Source organism: Lepus europaeus, chromosome 12, assembly GCF_033115175.1.
Source record: "Lepus europaeus isolate LE1 chromosome 12, mLepTim1.pri, whole genome shotgun sequence".
NCBI classification, from domain to species: Eukaryota; Metazoa; Chordata; class Mammalia; order Lagomorpha; family Leporidae; genus Lepus; species Lepus europaeus.
Window position 1 is genome coordinate 79,387,179 of NC_084838.1, and position 27,253 is coordinate 79,414,431.

The 27,253-nt window shown below is 41.1% G+C and overlaps 1 protein-coding gene across 3 annotated transcripts in view; it reads left to right on the forward strand.

The window, feature by feature from the left end:
* GDA (guanine deaminase) overlaps nucleotides 1-27,253 on the forward strand; it is a 295,068-nt gene that overhangs the window by 160,165 nt on the left and 107,650 nt on the right. Inside the window, exon 1 of one of the 3 annotated variants that reach the window (XM_062208409.1) lies at nucleotides 5,898-5,977. The exons of 1 other annotated variant lie outside the window; for it this stretch is intronic. The gene's annotated coding sequence lies outside the window, so the exon portion shown is untranslated. Of the gene's footprint in view, nucleotides 1-5,897; nucleotides 5,978-27,253 lie in introns of those variants that run through there. One more of the 3 variants, XM_062208410.1, reaches the window with a different exon arrangement.

A 27,253-nucleotide genomic window follows, 5' to 3' on the forward strand; every position in this document is an offset into this window, starting at 1 on the left:
CACAGAGCACTCCCTAGTAAATGACCTGCACAGTCAACTTCTCAGGGCCTGCATCTGAGTCTTCACCTGTTGATAGTAGCTATCAGGATTGTGGACACTAAGATGGGAACAACAAGGATTCTATTGCCAGTAGGTGGAAAACAGAAAGCCCAAGCATCTGTGCAATTGTTAACACTTTCAACAGTGTGGCCTGGATGGGATGAAATGTTCTAGCTGCTGCCATGTGTCAGGTATTTAAGAAATAAGGGTACAATAGTAATCTCAAGGACAGTGGAGCTGGTTGGCAATTGATGCTTTTTGAGAAAAGGTATCAAAGCATTGAGGTTTATTAATCAGCAATTAAATAATCAGGCTTGATAGCTGAAGGGCTTGCCTGCAAACATACCAAAAGGCTTTCATCTCTTGGATTGGGAATAGAAGTTCTGATGTGAGGATAAAGGCTAAATTTAATTGTAACAGTAGCTGAAATAGGTCTGCTATTCAAAGATTGCAAAACATGGATGCTATGAGCCGGTGTCTTGGTGTAGCAGGTAAAGCCACCACCTGTAACTCCTGGCATCTCATATGGCACCAGTTCAAGTCCCAGCTTTTCTACTTCTGATCCAACTCCCTGCTAATGTGCCTGGGAAAGTAGCAGAAGATGGCCAAAGTCCTTGGGCCCCAGCAACCCACGTGGGAGACCTAGAATAAGTTCCTGGCTCTTTTTTTTTTTAAACTTTTATTTAATGAATATAAATTTCCAAAGTACAGCTTACGGGTTACAATGGCTTCCCCCTCCCAAAACTTCCCTCCCACCCACAACCCTCCCCTTTCCCGCTCCCTCTCCCCTTCCAATCACATCATGATTCATTTTCAATTCTCTTTATATACAGAAGATCAGTTTAGTATATATTAGGTAACGATTTCAACAGTTTGCCCCCATATAGCAACACAAAGTGAAAAAAAATACTGTTGGAGTACTAGTTATAGCATTAAATAAGAGTGTACAGCACATTAAAGACAGAGATCCTACATAATATTTTTTAAAGATTAATTAATTTTCTATGCCATTTCCAATTTAACACCAGTTCCTGGCTCTTGATTTTGGATTGGCCTAGCTCCAGCCATTGTGGCCATTTAGGAAGTGAACCAGTAGATGGAAGATTGACCTCTCTCTCTCTCTCTCTCTCTCTCTCTGACTTTCAAATAAATGCATAAATCTTAAAAATGGATTCTAGAGACAAAGGATAAGTACTTCTATGTTGATGTACCATGCACCCTCCCAGGAATCTTGAATTTCCAGATTACCCTGGACCCTCATGCATGGTCCACTCCTCTTCTCTAATGAGGGATAAGTTTCTCTCTCTCTCTCTCTCTCTCTCTGACACACACACACACACACACGCACATTAGTGCAGTGGTCTCTTGTTTAAAAATATCGTGTACTCACTTCAGAATTTTCCCCATTTTCCTTCCCAACCACCAGGCCAACAACTAGGGTTAACAGAATAACTCTGCCAAAGATATGTAGAAATTTCTAAGAAAGGCAAATAAATATGCCCCTGTTGTAAAATTTCAGTACAAGCCAATTGGGAAAATATTCATTGGAATGGATTCTGAGATTGCCTCCAATGTAGGTGGAAGATAAATTTGGATACAAGAGAGTCTGTGGTGTGAAACTCTCTTCCACCACACAGGATGTAATCACACCCTGGCAGGGACCTGAGAGAAGGTGTGAGCATACTGCTGATTGGCTCCTAGAAGCATGGAGAAACCAACGCCTCATACAAAGTGATGACAAAATTGCTGTGACAGACAGTATTACACAATGGAGATAGAGAAGAGTATGTTTGGCATCTTTTCTTTGCCCAATTTGATAGTAAATGATAAGTGCAGCAATCTTGGCCTATTTTATTATTGATTTATTCTGAAAATCTCCAGGTCAGTCAAGAGGATGCACATCTGTGTCAATACTAATCCTCTAAGATTGACCCACAGGGCACTAGAAAAGAATTCCAGAGGCACTTTGACACTTCCATCTAGAATGTGCTGAACCTCAAATAGTTACAGTTCTTGTGTATCCCTCACCTATCACTGTCAAAACCCCAGTTGAAACAATATCTCTGTACCCAACTGAGTTGTCCAGATCTGTGGCTGACTTTCAAGAGACCCATTGTGTGGGCAGCTCGTATATTTGTAACTGGCTGTGAGATTGATTCCCTTATCTCCGAGGACAAGCGAGGAGAAGGCAAGGAGGCAGCTAGCTACCCTCTCCCACTCCCTGTGGTAATAAATTTCAGAACTATTCTCCAAAAACAAGAAGTGATTTTTGCTTAGGAAGCAATCTCTGAGCTTTCATTTTTGGCTTCCGTCTATATTATCTATTGATTTGTAGGCTCCAGCATATTGGCTATTGTATTACATGTTCCATTTTAAAAAATCAGCAATGTATATTGTTTTGATTCTACTTGGACTTCCCTTGTCTATGTGAACATTGTTCTTTGGGAGCATTCAGCTGAGAGCGCCTGCTTTTAGATTAGTGGACTGACCTTTACCTATATGGGAATTACTTGCTGATCATTTAGCTTTTTTGTTTGTATCTTTTTTCCCCCAGAAACCTTTTATTTAAGGAATACAAACTTTATACATTTCATAAATGCAACTGTAAAACATATTTCATACTATTTTTGAACTGTTTACATAGTATAGAGTTAATCATATGTGTATAAAGTTAATTGAAGTGAAATTGACACTTTGAAGTGCAATGACTTGGAACAGCTGTTGTCTCACTTCTTTAATTTACCTTTTAGGTGCTCTTATTTATCACAGATCATGGAGAACATATGGTATTTGTCCTTTGGGACTGGCTTATTTCACTCAGTATGATGTTTTCCAGTTTCATCCATTTTGTTGCAAATGACCAGGCTTCCTTTTTTTTTACTGCTATGTAGTATTCCATGGAGAATATATCCCATAATTTCTTTATCCAGTCTTGAGTTGACAGGCATTTGAGTTGATTCTATATCTTTGCTATTGTGAATTGAGCTGAAATAAACATAGGGGTACAGATAGTTTTCATTCATTTCCAGAAATTTTTTTTATTTCTCTTGATTTCTTAAATGACCCAATGTTCATTCAGGAGCTTGTTCAGTTTCCATGTATTTGCATATGTTCTAGAGATTCTTGAGCTGTTGATTTCCAGCTTCATTCCATTGTGGTCACAGAAGATGCATGGTATGATTTTGATTTTTTTTTTTAATTTGCTGAGAGTTGCTTTATGGCCTAGCATGTGGTCCATCCTAGAGAAAGTTCCAAGCACTGATGAAAAGCATGTGTATTCTGCAACTGTAGGATGAAAAGTTCTGTAGATATCTGCCTCACTAAGTCTGTTAAGGCTGTCCACCAGATTTTTAATTGATCTATTGAATTCTTCATTTCCAATATTTTATTTTGATTTTTATTTTTTAAAATATCTATTTATTTATTTGAAAGTCAGAGTTACACAGAGAGAGAAGGAGAGGCAGAGAGAGAAAGAGAGAGAGAGATCTTCCATCTGCTGGTTCATTCCTCAATTGACTGCAATGGCAAGAGCTGCACCAATCCTAAGCCAGGAGCCTGGAGCTTCTTTCGGGTCTCCCACATGGGTGCAGGGATCCAAGGAGTTGGGCCATCCTCTACTGCTTTCCCAGGCCATAGCAGAGAGCTGGGTTGGAAGTGGAGTAGCCAAGTCTCAAACCAGCACCTATATGGGATGCCGGCACTGCTCTGCCACAGCACCGGCCCCTGACTTTTCTTTAAAATCTCAAGTTTATGGGAAAAATTTGCATTCATGTCATGCATTGATTTTTTTAATTTGTAGATTTTCTTCTGATTACTTCTAAGTAGTCCTCTGATCAATTTTTGAATTCCATTTTCAGCATTTCTTCAATTTCTTCATCTTCACATTCTAGTATTGAAGAGTTGTGTTCTTTTGGGGGCACCATGTTGTCTTCCTTATTCTTGTTTCTTGAATTGCTACATTTATTTTTAGGCATTTCTGGAGATACTGGTTTTTTTCTCCCTGTGTTAGCTTTTATCTTTGGACTATACCTCTGTAGCTTAGTGCAGTGCCTTCTCTTTCAGTGAATACCCAGAGGTGTGCGCTGGGTATAGCCAGAGTTTTGTTCAGTGCTCCAGGGTGAAGGGAGTGTACAAGGTGACACCCAGGTTGGGCATGGTAAATCCCCCCCTTTTTTTTTTAATTAGAGGGGAGAATTTGATCAGCTCTTTTGGTGTAGTCTCACACTCACCTCCTTTCCTCCAAGGAGACCAATGGCCAGGTGCTAGCCCCAGTGGGTACAGTATTCATCTGAGTTGCTGCAAGAACCATACAAAGGATCTGTGCATTCCTCAGTGAGAACATGGATCACGTAGCAGTGACCCTTACCAGGGAATCAGGGAGCCCTGAGCATGTAGAGTCACCTGCAGTGACTGCTCAGAGAGCTGGCCATACCGAACTCCCTCCCATGCAGCCACAGTGTTTTCACAGTTCCAGCATACAAGTCTTCCATATCCAGGAACACCCAGCACCCTGTCAATGCTCCCAGCCAGACTCAGGTGTCTCCTCTCAGGTGGTTGCTGTGCACACCACCACAAGCTGGAGCAGCTGTTACATATGTCCAAAATGGTGCCCGCCCTCTCTCAGCTAGTTATAGGATGCCAGTGCTATGTGTTCAGAGAGAGAGAAATGTGCCCCTTTTCTCTTATAAGTTGGCTAGTATACTGTCCCCCACAGGGCTCCAATCCAGACTCAGGCCAGGCTCTTTCCATAGCTTTATCACCAGTGACTTGGGCTGTTGCAGTCTGGTCTCACCTCACTCTCCAGAGCTGGTGCTGAGGCTCTCAGCTGCTGGGGTCCTGAGTTGTGTGAGTCCACAGCCTCCATGTAGATCTACAACATTCCTCTAATTTCTGTGGTGCTTCATTTGCAGTTTTCTCCCTAAGTCTCTCCTGAGATTGCACTTTCTCCACTTTTTTTTTTTTTTTTTTGACAGGCAGAGTGGACAGTGAGAGAGAGAGACAGAGAGAAAGGTTTTCCTTTTGCCGTTGGTTCACCCTCCAATGGCCGCCGCGGTAGCGCGCTGCGGCCGGCGCACCGCGCTGTTCCGATGGCAGGAGCCAGGTGCTTATCCTGGTCTCCCATGGGGTGCAGGACCCAAGGACTTGGGCCATCCTCCACTGCACTCCCTAGCCACAGCAGAGAGCTGGCCTGGAAGAGGGGCAACCGGGACAGGATCGGTGCCCCAACCGGGACTAGAACCCGGTGTGCCGGCGCCGCAAGGCGGAGGATTAGCCTGTTGAGCCACGGCGCCGGCCTCTCCACTTTTTTTATCTTCCCCTAGATGAGAGCAGTAAGCTCTCTCTATTCTACCATCTTGGAATCTCCTGGTCATTTGTTTTTAAACTCTGTGGCCTTCTGTCATCCCAATTTTCCATGGCCAGAATAGATGTTCATTCTGGTTACAATTTAAGAGGAATTAGGAATGCTCCCTCATTTTTTTTATACTGGTTCCTTAAAAACATTGTCCCAAATGATGCCAGAAATTCTGCTATAATAAAACAGTGCTGTAATACTATAATTGAGGTCCAAACTACTCTAACACAATGCTGCTTTAGTAAAAGATTCTAGAGTTAACTGAGAGAGCCTGCTGTAGGGATTGAAGCTGGCCTTCAATCCCATTATAGTAATTTGAGCTATCACAGAGTGTTCTGTTATCTACTTTCAGTGTTTGGTAATCCGGCTCTTTGTATTACAAGTTGTTTTTCATTCAATGCATAAGAATCTAATATATTCCCTATTTCTTGTCAAAGGAGTGGAAACCATTTGTATAGCAAAAAGCAGGAAGACCATGAATAAAAGAATAAATGGAGGAATGAATATCAGTTTGGAATTGAAACAGTTTTATCAAACAGAAAATCAACTCTGGTAGTGAAAAGAACCTTCCACTACTTGCCAAAGGTCGGTGGGTTTTAGAGAATTTGTATTTTTATCTTGGAGATGGCATTTAATGTTTGTTTACCTAAATCACTTCTTTTATAAAGTGAAATGTATTATGCCTACCCCGCCTGGCTCTCTGAGTATATATGAGGCTTAAATTTATATTTCTGAGAAAGGTTTTCTTTGAAACATGGTGCTCTTGGAAACACTTGGTTGTTGTTATGGTGTTATAAGCATTTCTATAATCCTGCTTTATATGATAGAGTAGGTAGAATGGAATTCACATTTATGAGTCATTCCAAGAAGTAGAAGAGCTTCCACTTGACTGCTTTGTCCAGTAGCAATCCTGACTCTATTATTTTTGTGCTGAAGATACCATAATCAACCAGACTCCTTGGGGGCCATAGGACCAAGGAGGTGGTTGGTACAGATCACGTCTGCATATGATGTATAGTAACTCTTGAACTTACTGTTGGTTACTTCTCTGTTGAGCAATACTTCTTTATAACCACAACATTCTGCAGTTCAGGGAAGACAGTGTCAGGTAAATACAGCCTTCTCCACTCACTTTATTTTTTCCTACATCAATATCCATAGTTAGCCTTTCACTGCCAAAACTAATCCACCATTATACATACTCTTTCAAATAAGTACTTTATTTTTTAGCCAAGAATGAATTAAGGCATGGTCCTGGACATCCTGACCTGTGTGTGTGTGTGTGTGTGCTTGTTTTCAAATTTAGTAAGCAAAGGTAATCATATGGAGGACCGGCTCTGTAGCATACTGGGTAATGGACCACCTGTGGCACTGGCAGCCCGTATGGACACCAGTTCATGTCCCGGCTGCTCTAATTCCGATCCAGTCCTTGTTAACGCACCTGGGAAAGCAGTGGAAGATGTCCCAGGTCTCTGGGCCCCTGCAACTCACATTGGAGACCAAAAAGAAGCTCCTGGCTCCTGGTTTCAGACCAACCCAGCTCCAGCCGATGTGAATCAGCATATGGAAGATTCTCTCTCTCTCCCTCTCTCCCTCTCTCCCTCTCTCTGTAACTCTGCCTTTCAAATAAATAAAAATAAATCTTTATTTAAAAAGTAATCATATGACCAAATAATGAAAATAGCAATGATGTGAAAATTTTCTGTTATTTCAAACACTATGCTGAAATTATATGTGTATTATTTCACCTAATTTTAATAGTGAAATAGAGTAGATATTTGCATTCCCATTTTGAGAAAATGAGGTTTAAGATGAAACCACCTGACAAGGTTGCATGATCACAAATGGCAGATCCAGGATTCAACCAGCATTGTCTGATTCTGAATCCCAGGCTCTTAATTGCTTTGCTCTCCAATCCTAACCTTAAGGGCATCTACTTTGAAGGAGATGTACTGAGTACAACAATAGAAGGATGAATAAATTAGTATTCCTGTCCTGCCAGCTGGACCTCCATTTAACATTTGGATGAGCATTATAAAAGCTTTTATTAAGAGGCACATAAGAACAAAACTAAATGAATACTATGGCTTTATCATAGAAATAATAAATTCTGCAATTTCAAGGGAAATGCTATTTTTAAGAATTTATTTATTTATTTATTTGAAAGTAAGAGTTACAGAGAGAGAACGAGAGAGAGAGAACGAGAGAGAGAGAGAGAGAGAGAGAGAGAGAGAGAGATCTTCCATCTGCTTCTTCACTCCCCAACCGGTCACAATGGCTGGAGCTGGGCTGATCTGAAGCCAGGAGCCAGGAGATTTCTTCTGGGTCTCCTACATGGGTGGCAGGAGCCCAAGCACTTGAGCCATCTTCTGATTCCTTTCCCAGGCCATTACCAGGGAGCTAGATTGGAAGTGGAGCAACTGGGATGTGAATGGTGTTGGTATGGGATACTTGCATTGCTGGCAGTGGCTTTATCTGCTGCTATGCTCAAACACTGGTCCCAAAATACTATTTTAAGTGACGAAAATGATAACAGAATGCATGGTATATCTTGATTTCTGCAAGGCATCAGTCTCATAAAATCTTTGAGGGAGCAATATAAAAATATCATGCAAATGATAACTCTTGGAGAATTCAGAGCTGATCGACTCCCCCTATCAAAATATGTGGGCTGAAAGTCAAGATCAGGATGGAATGAAATCTCTACAAGTGAGCTGTTGGGCTCTGTCTCAGCCCCTGGACTCTTTTAACAATGCCTTTGGTCATTAATTTCTTTAGCACAGAGCACATCTGTGAATGGAATAAAGCTTTCACATAGGAAAGTCACATACCTGACATAGGATTTGAAACTAGCAAGGTGATCATCACTAAAGATAAAGTAAAGTTTTGGATTTAGGCTCAAGAATTCATTTAAATTTGCATAGAATTTATATAATAGCAGTTTGTATAAGAAAAAAATCATTGAACAATACAGTTGTTCAAATAACATGGTATGGCTACTAATGGAGCAGATGTAGCATTAGACTGCATTAACAGAAGCATGTTGTCATAATAAGGAAGACAAGTCCTGTTAATTCAGCACGGGTTGTGCTTAAAAAAAAAAAAAAATCCAACATTTCCAGGTGTCTTCCTTTAAATGAGATACTGACCAAGCAATGATAGTCAGCAGAGACAACATTCATTGAGGATCTATTTTATGTGCTAGGCAATTTCACATATAAGTCATCCAAATCTCATACTTGCAACAATTAAAATCCAAAGAGGTTAAGAAGTTGGATGTGATGAAACTGGTATTCCAACTCCAGTTGCCGTAACATCCAGGTTTATGGCCATGTCACTACATCAGGCCCTGGAGAGCACTAAACACTGAAGGGAATGATCTGCAGGTGATGAGTGGGGAAGAAGTGACCTAACATCTATGAGGCATTTACTATTTACTAGATATTTTATGTACATAGTTGTAGTTAATACAACAAATTAGTGAAATAGGTAATATCAACATACCCATTTTAATGAGAAAACTGAGGTTCAAAGTACAAATAACTGACCTGAGATAACCCCAATAAATTTTGGGATCAGGATCAACTACTCATCTGATTCTATGAACACGTTCTGCCATTATTTTCTGAACATAGTGCCTACGTTAATTTTGCCCTGTCTGTAAATTTGTATTTTAATTTATCTAGTTTGTCTTTAAATATTACATTTGGAAACTTAAACTCAATTATTTAAGTAGAAAACTAAACAAAACCATAAATGAGAAACCATCTCTGCCAATTTTATAAAAAGGCAAGCTAGTGCCCCTTGCCATGAATAGAAAAGAATCACACACATAAATATGTTATACACAAAACAACATTATTCTAGCCAGAGACTGTTGCCTACAGAAGACTCCAACTCTGAATCTTCAGTCTTAAATAGGGAAATTAACAAGGTTACAGAGCTGTCAAAGACGTTTTAGTACCCTAACTGAGCCAGTGTCCTTGATTTAAGTATTTAAATATTTAAATGGAAATAATGTTTACCATATGATTATATATAATTCCATGTGGCTTAATGTGTAGTCTGTAAGATAGCTAAAATCATCTCCCAAACCACCTAAAGTCATCTTACAATCCACTATTCATAGCCAATCATTTCTTTTTTTTTAAGAAAATATTTATTTGAAAGGCAGAGGGAGAGACAGAGAGAAAAAGATCTCCTATCTGTTTGTTCATTTCCCAAATGGCCACAATAGCCAGGGCTGGGCCAGACTGAAGCCAGGAGCCAGGAGCTTTTTCTAGGTCTCTCACATGGGTGCAGGGGCACTAGTACTTAGGCCATCCTCCGCTGCTTTCCCAAGTGCATTGGCATGGAGCTGGATTGGAAGTGGAGCAGACAGGACTCGAAGTGGCATCCACATGGTATGCCAGCATCATAGGCAGTGGTTTTACCTGCTCTGCCACAGCACTAGACCCCACAGCCAATCATTTCTTTTTTTTTTCTTTTTTTTTTTTTTTTTTTGACAGGCAGAGTGGATAGTGAGAGAGAGAGAGAGACAGAGATAAAGGTCTTCCTTTTTTGCCGTTGGTTCACCCTCCAATGGCCGCCGCGGCTGGCGCGCTGCGGCCGGCGCACCGCGCTGATCCGAAGGCAGGAGCCAGGTGCTTTTCCTGGTCTCCCATGGGGTGCAGGGCCCAAGGACTTGGGCCATCCTCCACTGCACTCCCTGGCCACAGCAGAGAGCTGGCCTGGAAGAGGGGCAACCGGGACAGAATCCGGCGCCCCGACCGGGACTAGAACCTGGTGTGCCGGCGCCGCAAGGCGGAGGATTAGCGTAGTGAGCCGCGGTGCCGGCCAATTTCTTTTTTATTATTATTATTTGATAGGTAGAGTTATAGACAGTGAGAGAGAGAGACAGAGAGAAAGGTCTTCCTTCCATTGGTTCACTACCCAAATGGCTGCTACGGCTGGCGTGCTGCGCCGATCCAAAGCCCAGAACCAGGTGCTTCTCCTGGTCTCCCATGCGGGTGCAGGGGCCCAAGCACTTGGGCCATCCCCCTCTGCCCTCCCGGGCCACAGCAGAGAGCTGGACTGGAAGAGGAGCAACTAGGACTAGAACCTGGTGCCCATATGGGATGCTGGCGCTGTAGGCAAAGGATTAATCAAGTGAGCCATGGCGCCGGCCCCCACAGCCAATCATTTCTAATATACTATGTACCATTATTCTTAGTGCTCTTGAAGAATGGTGGGAGGATGAGTATGGTGGCAGATAGAAGACTTCGGGCAATCATCATTTTCGAATCCTGGAAGACATATTCAAACAAAGCCCCGGCCGGCGCCGTGGCTCAACAGGCTAATCCTCCGCCTTGCGGCGCTGGCACACCGGGTTCTAGTCCCAGTTGGGGCGCCGGATTCTGTCCCGGTTGCCCCTCTTCCAGGCCAGCCCTCTGCTATGGCCTGGGAGTGCAGTGGAGGATGGCCCAAGTGCTTTAACCCTGTACCCCATGGGAGACCAGGAGAAGCACCTGGCTCCTGCCTTCGGATCAGCGTGGTATGCCGGCCGCAGCGCGCCGGCCGCAGCGCGCCAGCCGCGGCGGCCATTGGAGGGTGAGCCAATGGCAAAAGGAAGACCTTTCTCTCTGTCTCTCTCTCTCTCTGTCCACTCTGCCTGTCAAAAAAATAAAAATTAAAAAAAAAAAAAAGCCCCTATCCCTACTGCATTGATGCAGACTTTATCAGGTCCAAGTTTCTCTCCCTCAGTTCGCAGGTCCTATGCCTTCATTTTGATAATTACAAGTCAGCTCCTCACTAAAGACTAACTCACTAAATTAAAGGAATGGCACAAGGTTAAGGCAGTCTTCATGAGATCTGGAATCACATATACTCAGAATTCAATTATCACTTCTAAAGTTAACATTCCCAATGCTAGACTATTTTGAGAGCTTCACAGTAACTCCAAGCCTTGATCAAACAAAGTTAATATTTGACCTACCATGAAGCCCAGACAGACTACAGCCCACTTTGCCATCACAAAAGAATATCCTAACCTCTTATCACTGACCAATCAGAGGAAGCCCACAAGCACTGTGGGCCAACCAGAAACCCAGACACAAGCTGATCACACATTGTACAACTCCAACTTTAATGTATCAGACTCACCACCTTTAATGCCTTGAGGAGTTTGGGAACTGAGGAATAGTCACTGAACTCCTTACTCTGTGCATTGCAAATAAACTCCTACTTTCTTCCATCACTCTAGTGCCACTAACTGGCTTATTGCGCATCAGGTAATCAAAACTAGATTTATCAGGGTTCTACAACAATATAATAAAAATACTGACTTATTCTTTTTTGCTGAAGAATGTCAAACTAGGACAAATTATGTGACATTTTGAAATACAGCTTTCAGCTGTATTTCAGCTGTATAATATATAATATAAATATTAAAACTAAGAAAATTGTTATTGCTCAAAGAGCTGAGTTCTCTGCCCCAGAAAATTAATCATCTTCCAAGAGTAATATCAAATAAATGAATTTATTGGTTGAAGGATTAGAGTCAATTTAAGACCCTTTAATATTTTGAGATCCTTTCGACTCTGTACTTCTCTAAGACTATGTTACTTCTAGTAACTCAAAGATTTGCGAGGGGCTGGCGCTGTGGTGCAGTGGGTTAATGCCCTGGCCTAAAGCACCAGCATTCCATATGGGCACCAGTTTGAGACCCGGCTGCTCCATTTCCCATCCAGCTCTCTGCTGTGGCCTGGGAAAGCAGTAGAAGATGGCCCAAATCCTTGGGCCCCTGCACCTGTGTGGGAGACCCGGAAGAAGCTCCTAACTCCTGGCTTCAGATCAGTGTAACTCCAGCCGTTGTGGCCAATGGGGGAGTGAACCATTGGATGGAAGGCCTCTCTCTCTCTCTCTCTCTCTCTGCCTCTCTTCTCTCTGTGTAACTCTGACCTTCAAATAAATGAATAAATCTTTTTTAAAAAAAGATTTGTGAATATTTAAGACCCTGTAACTGAAGATCTAACTCCAGACAAAAGTTTTTCAACCTCAAATCTCTGCACTACTAATACTTCGGGCTGGATAACTCTTGGTTGAGGGGATGGTGTTGTGCATCACAGATGTTAAGCAGCATCCTGGTCTCTACTCACTAGGTACTAGTTATTTTATTGAGTTGTGACAACCAAAAATAATTTCAGATATTGTCAGTGTCTCCTCGGGACCAAAACCACTCTTAATTATGAATCACTGCCCTGGACCCACTTTTCTCTCTGCTTCTCTTCCAAGGCAGGAATCAGCCTGCCTTTCCTCTGAGGCGGGAATCAGCAAGATGTTTCTTTCATTTTTCAAATATTTTTGCTTATTTATTTTATTTGAAAGGCAGAGGAGGAAGAGCGATATGGAGAAGGGGGGCTGGTATATATATATATATGCATATATATGCATGTATATATATGTGTGTGTGTGTATATATATATATATATATATATATATATATATATGGAGAGCGAGAGAGAGATCTTCTATCAACTAATTCACTTCTCAAATGCCCACAACAGCTGGGGCTGGGCCAGGTTGAAGCAAGGACCTGGGAACTCAATCTGGATTTCCAACGTGGGTTGCAGGGACCCAGCTACTGGACCCATCACTGTTGTCTCGCAGAGTATACATTAGCAGGAAGCTGGAACCAGGAATAGAGCTAGGATTGGAACTCAAGAACTCTGATGTGCGATGTCAGCATCCCAAGTAGCACACATGCCACATCACCACTCCCCAGGTCAATAACTTTGAATCAAGATATCTGTACACTATATTCTCATTTGTCCAGGGAACCACCCTTTCTCCACTGTTTTTGTTTTGTTTGTTTGTTTGGACAGGCAGAGTGGATAGTGAGAGAAGAGACAGAGAGAAAGGTCTTCCTTTTTGCCGTTGGTTCACCCTCCAATGGCCGCTGCGGCCGGCGCATCTCGCTGATCCGAAGCCAGGAGCCAGGTACTTCTCCTGGTCTCCCATGCGGGTGCAGGGCCCAAGGACCTGGGCCATCCTCCACTGCCCTCCCGGGCCATAGCAGAGAGCTGGCCTGGAAGAGGGGCAACCGGGACAGAATCCGGCGCCCCAACCGGGACTAGAACCTGGTGTGCCGGCGCCACAAGGCAGAGGATTAGCCTGTTAAGCCACGGCGCCGGCCTCTTTCCCCACTGTTAGCTCCTGTGCTTCAATCCTCAGCCACCCATTCCTGATTAAGAGGTGGAATGTGTGAGCCAGGTCAGGGTATCACATTTCATTCTGCCCCACCTGTAATGATTTTTTATTTTTTGGACTGGGCATATGGTCCAACAAGGGCAAATAAGGTGACAATCTTTTTGTTCTTGTTTTTCCTGGAACTGTTGAGAAGGCCCGGAACAATAGTTGTTTCATTTTTCCTTCAGTAGAACTCGAGATAGTATAAAATCACCATTCTTTGTGACCATGAAGAGAGAGATGCCAGAGAAAATGGCCACGTGGAGAGATGAAAAGAGAGAAGAGAGGGAAGAAAGAGGGGAAAAGAAGGAAGAGGGAAGGAGAAGGGCACAGGGAGAGAGAAGCCAGTGCTGGAGACATTGACTGAACCTGCAACAAACCTGTGCTGCCAGAAGACAATGTTGATCACAGCTATTTATCTGAGACAGCATATTCACATTACCATTTGGCCCAAGAGTTTGGGTTAATTTTCTATTACTTATGGCTCCTAGTGCATACTTAGACATTCCTAAAACCCAGTTATGTGTTCTCAGCCGCATAGCATTTTGTAGTATGATATACACCATGACAATATTAATGCTCTGGGGGGGGGGGATTATGAATGATTCTCACCACAAAGAATTCTGGAAATACAAACTTATAAAAGCAACGACAAAAATTCCATATCAGAATTGTTTTTTCCATTCTATTAGTGCTAGAATTTTGGTCACAAATGTAATTATTGGCTTTTGATTTTATATGGAAACTTTGCATAAATGGTAAATTTCTTCACTTATACATAATAATAAAATAATTCCTTTAGCAATATGAGAGTACTTTAAAAAGTTCATGGAAAAATGAAATTAGAAATGTTTATTTTAGTGCAAAAAATTTTGGAAATCCATGAAAAGTTTTTGTGTAATGTTCATTTTCCATGAACTTTTTGAAGACTCCTTGTATTCAGAAAGGAAGAGAATTTTGACATTCATCTTTAGATTTCCTTGTGACTTTATATTTTTTCAAATACTGTGAGAATTCTTCAAAATTCTTTCTTTAAAAACATTGTTTTGCCATTTAACTTTAATTTCAATTGGTCTTTACTCTCTATATGAAATTTATACCTATTCAAAGTGGGCATCAGTTATGTAGCCTCAAGAATGCTGATAATGTTTGTTTTCTGCTAAGGTAGAGTGCAAGTTAGCATATTTTTAGAAGTGTGGAATCTGGGAACATGCATGCTCTAATCATGTCAACCACCATGTGTTGTTTACAGGGGTAAACATCTGTCCACTGTCATCTCAAACCAATTGGGCTGTGATTGACATCCTTGAACAAATCAACCCTTCTCTGTGGTCTCAGGAACTATCCACCTAATAGGATTCATTTTCACCTCTAGGTCTTAGTTGTCAATATAGTGTGTTAGAGATGAGTAAATTCTAGTTAAAAGCAGAAAAATTAATTACTAGTTCCACAAAATGTATAAAATTATGTCAGTGGCTTCCCTACCTACCTCAATATTTATCATCCTAGAGTACCAGGATGCCAAGGGGGATTTTTGAACACATTCAAGTTCAATATTCCAATTTAAATTATATTTCTCTTTTTTTTTAACAACTAAGACCTAGAGGTGAAAATTAATCCTATTTCTTTTTTTAGGATTTTGTAGTTCTCATTGTAGAGATCTTTAACGTCTTTGGTTGAGTTTATTCCAAGGTATTTGATTGTTTTCGTAGCTATTGTGAATGGGATCAATCTTAGCAGTTCTTTCTCAGCTGTGGCATTGCCTGTGTATACAAAATCTGTTGATTTTTGTGTGTTGATTTTATATCCTGCTACTTTGCCAAACTCTTCTATGAGTTCCAATAGTCTCTTAGTAGAGTTCTTTGGATCCCCTAAATAAAGAATCATATCATCTGCAAAGAGGGATATTTTGACTTCCTCCTTTCCAATTTGTATCCCTTTAATTTACTTTTCTTGCCTAATGGCTTTGGCTAAAACTTCCAGTACTGTATTGAATAGCAGTGGTGAGAGTGAGCATCCCTGTCTGGTACCAGATCTCAGTGGAAATGCTTCCAACTTTTCCCCATTCAATAGGATGATGGCCATGGGTTTTTCATAAATTGCTTTGATTGTATTGAGGAATGTTCCTTCTATACCCAATTTGCTTAGAGTTTTCATCATGAAAGGGTGTTGTATTTTATCGAATGCTTTCTCTGCATCTATTGAGATAATCATATGGTTTTTCTTCTGCAGTTTGTTAATGTGGTGTTTCACATTGATTGATTTGCAAATATTGAACCATCCTTGCATACCAGGAATAAATCCCACTTGGTCTGGGTGGATGATCTTTCTGATGTGTTGTTGCATTCTATTGGCCAGAATTTTATTGAGGATTTTTGCATCTATGTTAATCAGGGAAATTGGTCTGTAATTCTCTTTCTCTGCTGCATCTTTTTCAGGATTAGGAATTAAGGTGATGCTGGCTTCATAGAAAGAATTTGGGAGGATTCCCTCTCTTTCGATTGTTCTGAATAGTTTGAGAAGAATTGGAGTTAGTTCTTCTTTAAATGTCTGGTAGCATTCAGCAGTGTATCCATCTGGTCCTGGGCTTTTCTTTGTTGGGAGGGCCTTTATTACTGATTCAATTTCTGTCTTAGTTATGGGACTGTTTAGGTTTTCTTTGTCTTCCTGGTTCAATTTAGGTAGGTTGTATGTGTCCAGGAATCTATCCATTTCTGGTAAATTTCCCTGTTTGCTGTCCTACAACTCTTTGTAGTAATTTCTGATAAATTCTTTTTATTTCTGTGGTGTCTGTTGTTACATTCCCTTTTTCATCTCTGATTTTATGATATGGGTCTTTTCTTTTTTAGTTAGTTGGGCCAATGGGGTGTCAATTTTGTTTATTTTTTCAAAAAAAAACAGCTCCTTGTTTGGCTGATTTTTTGTACTTTTTTTTATTCAATTCTGTGGTTTTCTTCTCTGATTTTAATTATTTCCCTACTCCTACTAGTTTTGGGTCTTGTTTGCTGCAGTTTTTCTAGATCCTTGAGATGCATTGAAAGCTCATTTATTTGGTGCCTTTCTAACTTCTTGATGTAGGCACCTATTGCTATAAACTTTCCTCTTAACCCTGCTTTTGCTGTATCCCATAAGTTTTGATATGTTGTGTTGTTATCCTCATTTACTTCCAGAAAGTTTTTGATTTTTCTTTTGATTTCTTCTATGACCCAGTGTTCATTCAGGAGCATGTTGTTCAGTCTCCATGTGTTTGCATATGCTCTAGGGATTCCTGAGTTGCTAATTATTAGCTTCATTCCACTGTGGTCTGAGAAGCTGCATGGTATGCTTAAAATTCTTTTGAATTTGCTGAGACTTGCTTTATGGCCTAGTATGTGGTCAATCCTAGAGTAGGTTCCATGTACTACTGAGAAGAATGTAAATTCTTTAAGTGTAGGATGAAAAGTTCTGTAGATATCTGTTAGATCCATTTGGGCAATAGTGTCGATTAAATCTGCTGTTTCCTGGTTGATCTTCTGTCCGGTTGATCTGTCTATTTCTGAAAGTGGAATATTGAAGTCCCCCAGTACTATTGTATTGGAGTCTAAGTCTCCCTTTAAGTTCCTTAACATATATTTTAAATAAACCAGTGCCCTGTAATTAGGTGCATATATGTTTATAATAGTTACATCTTCCTGTTGAATTGATCCTTTAATCATTATATAGTGCCCCTCTTTGTCTCTCTTAACAGTTTTGTGTTAAAGTCTATTTTGTCTGATATTAGGATAGCTACACCAGCTCTTTTTTGGTTTCTGTTGACATGGAATATCTTTTTCCAATCTTTCACTTTCAGTCTGCATGCATCTTTGCTGGAAAGATGTGTTTCTTGTAAGCAGCAAATAGATGGGTTTTGTTTTTTAATCCCTTCAGCCAGTCTATGCCTTTTAACTGGAGAGTTGAGGCCAGTAATGTTCAATGTGACTATTGATAAGTAGTAACTTTGCCCTGCCATTTTCCCAAAGATATTTCTAATATATGCTTTGAACTTCCTATGATCTTTTACTGGGAAGTTTTCTTCCTTTACCTTCTTTTGTATTGATGGCAGTGTTTCTGTGTTTCTGTGTGTAACACATCTTTCAGCATCTTTTGCAGGGCTGGACAAGTGGTGACAAATTCTTTCAATTTCTGTTTGCTATGAAAGGTCTTTATTTCACCTTCATTCACAAATGAGAGCTTTGCAGGATATAATATTCTGGGCTGGCAGATTTTTTTCTCTTAGTACTTGGGCTATATCTTGCCCTTCCCTCCTAGCCTGTGGGGTTTCTGATGAGAAGTTTGCTGTGAGTCTAATTGGAGATCCTCTGAGAGTAATCTGACATTTCTCTCTTGTACATTTTAGAATCTTTATGTTTCACTGTGATGAGTTTGATTACAATCTGTATGGTGAGGATCTCTTCTGGTCATGTTTATTGGGGGTTCTATGTGCTTCCTGTACTTTGATGTCTCTTTGCTTCTCCAAACCCGGGAAGTTCTCTGCTAGTATCTCACTAAAAGGCCTTCTAATCCTTTCTCTCTCTCCATGCCTTCAGGAACTCCTAGAACCCGGATGTTGGGTTTTTTAATAGTATCCTGTAGATTCCCAACAATATTTTTTAGATTTCTAATTTCCTCTTCTTTTCTTTGGTTTGCCTGTTTCCTTTCCTGTTCTCTGTCTTCTAAGTCTGATATTCTCTCTTCTATCTCACTGATTCTGTTTTTAAGGCTCTCAATTGCATTTGTCATTTGTTTTATTGAATCTTCATTTCATTTTGATTTCTCTTCAATATCTCAGTTTCATGTTCTACTAAATTCCTCATTTCATTTTGATTCCTCCTTAAGATTTCATTTTCACGAGAGAGATTTTCTGTCCTGTCCTGTATGGATTTCTGTAGTTCATGCATTTGTTTTTGATAACTTCTAAATGTTCTTATCAAATTTTTTAAAATCTGTATGTTGCATTTCTTCTATCTCATCATCTTCATAATCTTGTATTGGAGTGTCATGTTCATTTGGGAGTGTCATGTCTTCCTTATTCTTGTTTCCTCGGTTTCTGTGTTTGTTGTTTGGCATTGTGGAGGTATTCTTTGGTTTCTTCCTCTTATTTTTTTTTTTCACTGTGGTGGCTTTTCTCATTATAGTATAACCCTAGATTAAGTTGACTGTCTGCTTTTGATGAATCTCTAGAGGCTTGTAGTGGGTGTGGCCAGAGAGCTCTGTTCAGTTCTTCAGGATTAAGGGTGTGCCAAGAGTGAAACACCCAGGTTTGGTGTGGTAAATCTTCTCTCTCTTTCTCTCTCTCTCTTTTTTTATTTATTCAGAAGGGAAGTAATTCCTCTCAGCTGAGCTCTTCTCAATGGCAATCAGTGCCTGAGCACTAGCCCCAGTGGGTATAATATTTGTCTGCTCTGTCCCAAGGATCACACAAAGGATATGTGTAAGCTCAGTGTAAGCTCAGATTCCCCTGCAATGTCCCTCACCAGGTTGCCAAGGTTACCAAATTTGGGGTGTCTCCCACGGAGACTACTCACATCTCAGCCACACCATGAGTTCTACCACACACCCTCTTTTTTTTTTTTTCACAGTCCCAGTTCATAAGCTCCACACATTCACTAGGTCTTAATCTCCTGTTACTTCTCTCCACCAGAGTCAGTTTTTTCTGCTTGGCTGAGGGCGGGCACAGCCCTGAGCTGGTGCAGCTGTTATGTATGTCCAAAATGGCACCTGCTCTATTGTTTTCCCTGCCTTTGTAAGGTGAGTGGAGAGAGAGAATTGTGTCCATACCAGTCCCTTTTATTTTTTTTCTCTCCTCTAGTTAGGCTGGTGAACTTTACCCCACAGGGCTTCGAGCCTCGTTCCCTCTAGGCTCTTCCTCCTGCTTTCCCACCAGTGTCTCAGTCTACCGCAGTTTCACCTCACCTCCCTTTCCAGCGCTGGTGTGTAGACTCGGCAGCTGAGGTCCCGAGCCATGGTGCCCGTGCCCTCCACATAGGTCCACCGTGTCCCACTAATTCTGGAAGAGTTTCCTCTGCATTTTTTCCCCTAACTCTTCCCTGAGACTACAGTATCTCCACTTTTATTAAACTATCTTTTCACAGACTATCAATGTGCTCCCTCCCTATTCCGCCATCTTGGAGCTTCTCCTCCCTGCTTTTTTTTTTTTTTTCTAAATTATCTTTCTTAAGCTAATATTAACATTCCACAAAGCTTTAATAGAAGTTGTCCAACTTGACATAAATTGCATGGGCTAACAAAAATGTTATATCTGCTTTTGATTTGAATTGTATGAATTCAATGTGATTACACTAGATAGTTCATGATGACAGATTATGTGTGGTTGGTAGCTATTTGGTCTTTAATGAATAAGTAGGAAAATCATTCATTTAACTGATTTGTCAAGTGCCTATTTTGTACTAGTTTCCTTGGGAGAGAAATGTTTAAAACTTAAAATCTAAGCAGGAGAAATAAGAAAATGAGTCACTGGACATAAAGAGTATGGAACTGGTGATAGCATGTGACCTCTCACCTTAAAGATGAGGAAACTGGAGTCTGAAGAGGTAGAATTATTTTTCCAAGGTTTCATTGGTTAGAGGCTGAGCTAGAATGGGGACTCAAATACAGAGTCTGTCTATTGCTTGTCCTCAGATAGTAAAAGTATAGTGTCTTTGTAATTAATGTTAGGGCAGAAATATGACCTAAGTAGCACCAGGGCAATAGTATTTGTCTTGAGCTTGCTGTCATGGTGGAAAAGTAGCCTAAGATGAACTCCATTAAGGAGCCATCTGATTCTAGGGATCGGTAATATGAGTAGATGATGGAGACAGCTGCTTGCATAGTACTAAAAACCTTCAGCCAGGGAAAAATTATCTCCTTGTACTTGTCTGGCATAAAACATAATTTAAGCTGCAGTTTAACTCTCTCATTTTGAAGTTTTTCTTTCTTCATTAAAAATTCAGATAAAAACATGTATTTGCCCAAATGAAATTGCTGTTCTATACATTAGAGGTAACTTTTCTCTAGCTTAATTTTCCCTTCTGCAAACATGTAGAACTGTTTATTATCATTGGTCTTTTCCAGATTCACACTTTCCTAAAAGAACCACAAGGTGCTAATGGTAATGATATATCTGGACATTGAGACAGTGGGCTTTTTTTTTTTTAAAGATTTATTTATTTATTCAAAAGTCAGAGTTACACAGAGAGAAGAGAGGCAGAGAGAGAGAGAGAAATAGTTCACTCCTCAATTGGCCACAATGACCGGAATGATGCCGATCCGAAGCCAGGAGCCAGGAGCTTCTTCTGGGTCTCCCATGCGGGTGCAGGGGCCCAAGGACTTGAGCCATCTTCTACTGCTTCCCCAGGCCACATCAGAGAGCCAGATCAGAAGTGGAGCAGCCGGGTCTCAAACCGGTGCCCATATGGGATGCCGGCGCTTCAGGCCAGGGTGTTAACCTGCTGTGCCACAGCACCAGCCCTGATAGTAGGCTTTTTTTATTATTATTATTTATTTTTAATTTTTTAATTTTTTTTTTGACAGGCAGAGTGGACAGTGAGCAAGAGAGACAGAGAGAAAGGTCTTCCTTTTTTCTGTTGGTTCACCCCCTAATGGCCACTGCGGCTGGCACGCTGCGGCCCGTGCACCACGCTGATCCGAAGGCAGGAGCCAGGTGCTTCTCCTGGTCTCCCATGCGGGTGCAGGGCCCAAGCACTTGGGCCATCCTCCACTGCACTCCCGGGTCACAGCAGAGAGCTGGCCTGGAAGAGGGGCAACTGGGACAGAATCCAGCGCCCAGACCGGAACTAGAACCCAGTGTGCTGGTGTCGCAGGCGGAGGATTAGCCTGTTGAGCCGCAGCACTGGCCAGGCTTTTAAAAACTGTATAAATGAACACCTATCAATTTTACAAAAGCAATAAGATAGATAATTAAAAATAGCAGACTATCTAAAAGAAGTAATGTTTAAAAATAGTAGTCTGTATTATTATTAACAAGTATCATTTCATTGTCACTTAAATGCATTTTTGCATTTCTTATTTAAAATTTGATATTTTATATATGATAATGTACCATTCTCCAAACATGCTAAGGAAGTGCTATGGTACTACCATGAAAGCTATTAATCCCCACTCCTAGAAGTTGCAGAGAGAAAGATTAGTGTAAGTTCCATATGGGCAGAGAACAGTATCTGTTTCACACAGAGTCACATGCACAATATTTAGCATAGTGCCTATTAAAATGCAGATGTTCAATACATGCTTGCTGATTGAACAGATGAACACTACATAGAGGGACTCATGTCATATTCCCATAAAATTTGACAATTAGAGTTTGTATTCCTTTTGCTTCTTTGGGCTGTCTCCCTCCTCTTTTCTACCTGTCATGGATCTGCATTGCTCAAGCTCTTCGTTCTGCCTTCGGCACACTTGGACCATTTCACACTGAACCTGTTTCATTTTCCCAGGCACTCCCCTGGCCTAAATCTCATGTGAACCACCCACTGCACCCTAAGCTTCACCCAGGAAATATTTACACTTCTGCTGTCTCTTAGGTATTAAGTTTGACAGTTAATTTGATTAGTAAAGTCATTCCTCTATTGTCATCTCACAGAAGTGAGATACCAGAAACATGACTACTGCCACACAGGTAAAGTAATTTAGGGGGTCCAAGTGTGCTCCTCTGATGGATAGACAAGCCTGTGTTCTCACTAAAATACTGAAAATTGAGCTTATCATGATTTGCTATCCCTCAAGGCTTCCCACTCAGGAGAACACAGTTTTAAAAAGAATGCATTTATCCCATCTCAAATTTTTCCCCCCTAAAGCATAACGAGCTTGTCAGAGTTTCCATGGTGAACACGGGGCACCATGGAAACTGATAGATTTAGCTGCACAAAAAGAATAAATAAAATAGGCAAGCATTTATTTCACAGTGCAATGACAACTGCTCTCCTAGGTATGAGAGAAGTGGTTTCTCATTTAACCTGCTTGCCCTTCAATCTCTGTGCCTCATGAAAAACATGTTTGATTCTACTGACCTATGCCAACTGGATTGTTCTTCTCAAGATCCAAAGAAGGCCACTGCACCAAGATCCATTATTCCATTTGGTTTCACTATAGACTAGATTCATGGATCACCAGGAACTGTTGGAGAACCATGAACAATATAAAAGTTGTAGATGACTATGACCCACAACACAGTGACCAAGTGAGTTATGGCAAAATTGACTGGACAATTCCTCACAGTCAACTGTGTTAAGACAACGTTGGAGGATAACTGGAGTCAAGACCGAGGTCCATCCTATATGAACTAGGTAGGCAAACCAACCTCCATGAACCCCAGTTTCTCCATGAACGCCAGTTTCTCCATCTGTGAAGTGGTTAACCTACCACCTTCTCTTCCTGTTTCATATGGTTGTTATTATGCACAAAATGAGATTGTAGAAAAGAAAGCTTTTTTAAATAGGTTCTTTCTAGCAGGAGGGATTGATTAACTGCAGGTCCAATTACACTAATTGTACAAAATCTCAAAACTCATCATGCTATGGACAGTCCCTTGCCTCAGGCAATTATATGTTTAGAAATCCTGATTTCACCCAATAACTGGAGAATTTGGGGAACATTTAGCTCCATCTGAAATAGGAAAAAAATGTGATATTGAGAAACAGAGCATTATATTTAAAATTTTTCATAATAAAATATCGGAAAACTAAATAAATGAAAAAATTTGCCTTAAGTTCTAGTCTCATTGAATTGCTCACCATTAGCAAACCCACTATAGCCTTTTGGTTTTTAGCACTAAAACACAGGCAATATAGTCATCTTTCACAATTCAGTATTCCTATAGTGAGCACCTGATATTGACCAGGCATTGTGTAAAGGAGATATACAGAAAGGGAGGAGAGAGGAAGACAAGGTTCTTTGGGAGACACAATCTTCTGGAGGAGACAGACAAACAAACAATTATAGCTCTGTGAAGTTAGAGGAGGATCATCTAACACCAGGGAGAGAGCGGAGGTGTAGAGATTTCCTTGTTGAAGTTCAGGGTGTAGTGGGTGATTCAATTGAGGTTTTTAGCCAGAGGAGTGGCTGGGAAAATGAGACAGGTGTGGCGTGAAAAGGTCAAAGTGGGCTACAGGCAAAGTGAAGAGCTGGAGCAAAGCAGATCCATGGCATGTAGGAAAGAAACAGCCCAAAGAAGGAGCCAGCAGCTACCTCAGGAAGACTTGCTGCCCAAGAAGGGCTCTCTTCGCCTGAAGGAGGTGACGGTGGATGTAGGGCACTGAAGGTGCTGGGGTTATGTTTTGAAGATAATTTTGAGAGCTTTGTACTCCTTTTGCTATACTTTGAAAAAGATTCATTCCTCCTCCCATCCCAACTCATACAGATGTTTAAGACCTAAAGTCATTGATTGATGGTACTTAGAGTGGAGGCTTGATCCAATTGTGGTGCTTGGGGGTGGGGCTTTTAGAATGTGATTGGATTGGATTGGGTTTCTAACTTTACAGGAAGAGATTGTTCTCCCTGTTCCTCTGCTTCCTGGGAGACCCCGGGATTCTTCCTTCACACAAGCCCTGCCATTGGCAGCCTCTGCCTCATCAGATGCCAGACCAGGGGTGCCCCTGATCTTGGGCTGTGAACCCCCAAAACCATGAAATGAAATTACATTTCTTCCTTTGTAATTCCTCTCAGTTGTTTGTTTTAGTAATGAAAGGCTTACTAAAACATCTTTCTTTATTCAAAACTCATAGCCTGAAGAACATTTTATAGGGGATATGAGGATGAGACTTAAAATTGCAAGAGGAACAGCAAGTTGAAAGGGTCACCAAATCTGCCAGGAGAGAACTGGCTGGAATAGTACAAGACTCCCTGACTAGCTGAGCTGGGCTGCCAGGCAACACTGCACCTGGGGTTTGGGATCCTGAACTCAGGTGTCTTCAACTGAACTGGAGCTGGTGCTGGAGCTGTATATTGCTCAAAAGAGCTAGCACTTGCCTAAGGAGTCCTAATACCATGCATGGAGTCCTGCAGCCATTCCTGTGTTTAAGATTAAGTTTATCTAAAATTACATGCTTGTAAAGCAAATAGTAACAATGTTTATAAACATCAAACTCAAATTCTGTAGCAATTCCACTATCTCAGCACAGCTATATTCTTCATTTAGTGCATATTTTTAATTCTAGTCAGTATGCTATAACTTTTTATTTCTGGAAGTGTGGTTTACCAAGCTGTAGTGGGGGCCCCAACCTCTGTAGGTTCATCTGGACTCCAAAGTTGTTATTTTTATGCTGAAGCCAGTGTTTTGGTTCTTGTGTCTATCCACAAGCAATTACAATACCACTTTTTCTCATACTTAAAAATAAGTGAATCTCTTTGTTTTGCTTCTAGTTCTGGTTCATTCTCCAAATGTGTGCAGTAGCCAGGGCTGGGTCAGGCTGAAGCCAAGAGCCTGGAATTCAATGCAGGTCTCTCAGACAGATGGCAGGGACCCAGGTACTTGAACCATCGCTGCTACCTCCCAGGGTGTGCAGTAGCAGGAAGCTGGATTGGAAGTGCAGATGGGAGTTGAACCCAGGCACTCAGAAATAAGATGGAGACATCCCAAATCAGTGGCTTAGCTACTGTGCCAAATGCCTGTGCTAGGGGTTTTAATAACTGCATATTAGTCTGCTAGGTAGATATATTCTGATTCACAAAACTAGTCTCAGTTGTGGGATATTTAGGTTGCTTTCATTAAACAAACTGAGTAGCTGTATCTACTTTAGAGAGTGTATACATGTGTTTTCTCCACGTTTCTTTTTTTAATTTTTTTTTAACTTTTATTTAGTAAATATAAATTTCCAAAATACAGTTTATGGATTACAATGGCTCCCCCCCCCATAACTTCCCTCCCACTCGCACCCCTCCCATCTCCCGCTCCCTCTCCCATTCCATTCACATCAAGATTCATTTTCAATTATCTTTATATACAGAAGATCGATTTAGTATATATTAAGTAAAGCTTTCATCAGTTTGCACCCACACAGAACATAAAGTGTAAAACACTGTTTGAGTACTAGTTATAGGATTAATTCACACTGGACAACACATTAAGGACAGAGATCCCACATGAGGAGTAAGTACACAGTGACTCCTGCTGTTGACTTAACAAATTGACACTCTTGTTTATGGCGTCAGTAATGTCCCTAGGCTCTAGTCATGAGTTGCCAAGGCTATGGAAGCCTTTTGAGTTCACCGACTTCAATCTTATTCAGACAAGGTCATAGTCAAAGTGGAAGTTCTCTCCTCCCTTCAGAGAAAGGTACCTCCTTCTTTGATAGCCCCATTCTTTCTACTGGGATCTCACTCGCAGCGATCTTTCATTTAGGTCCTCTTTTTTTTTTTTTTTTTTTTTGCTAGAGTGTCTTGGCTTTCCATGCCTAAATACTCTCATAGGCTCTTCAGCCAGATCCGAATGCCTTAAGGGCTGATTCTGAGACCAGAGTGCTGTTTAGGACATCTGCCATTCTATGAGTCTGCTGTGTATCACGCTTCCCATGTTGGATTGTTCTCTCCCTTTTTTATTCTATTTTGTCCTGACTGTTGATGTACAATTTAATACCTTATCCCTTTTAGTATTTTTTTGTTCTACTTAATACAATTGGTTGAACTCTGTAATTAACACACAATTATTCTTAGGTGTTTAAATTTAACTGAAAAGTGATCCCTGTTAAATATAAGAGTGGGAATAAGAGAGGGAGGAGATGTACAGTCTGGGACATGCTCAATCGGACTTGCCCCAAATGGTGGAGTTAGAAATGTGTCAGGGGATTCCAATACAATCCCATCAAGGTGGCAGGTACCAATGCCATCTCACTAGTCCAAGTGATCAATTTCAGTTCACAATTGATCATAATGATAGGTCTAAGGGTCAAAGGGAGCACACAAACAAGACTAGTGTCTACTAATACTAACTGATAGAATTAAAAAAGGGAGAGAACGATTCTCCACATTTCTTTCTGAGCTTTGAGTGCATACAAGCCCAGGTGAACAGAATGTCTTCATTGTCCTGGCTGTTGGGACTGTGAGGAAGGAATGTAGTCTGCAGAGTCAGGAGAAAGTAGACTGGAGAAGGGGCTGAAGTCTGTGAGAGGTAAGAGTGTAAAAACCTCAGCTTCAGGGAATCCTAATTCAAAGTCCTTGTGGGGATAACCAACCACCTCCTTGAGCCTGGAGCTTTGGATTTCTTGGATAGCCAGACTTCCAGAAAATGCTGCAGGAAGGCAGCATGAGTTGGTCACCAGAGACTTTGGGATGGGACAAGTGAAGGAACCAAAAAGGGAATGAATTACTTACATAAGCCAGCTGTGTGTCATAAAAGCAACAATTCAGAGACCGTCTGCTCACGCACTGCAATGAGACCCTCACCCTTTATGGAGGAGTCATGGTAGGTATTTATCTCAGGTTATTGCTCTGCTTACAGAAAAACAAGTCATTCATTTATTTAACAAATATGTATGGAACATCAAGCACTGTTCTAGGCATAAAACGTGCTCCATTCTCTTACAGTTCTTTTGTTGCTGGTGTGTGTGTGTGTGTGTGTATGTGTGTTGGGGGAAAGGAAGCAGGAATAAATGAATAAAGGCAAAA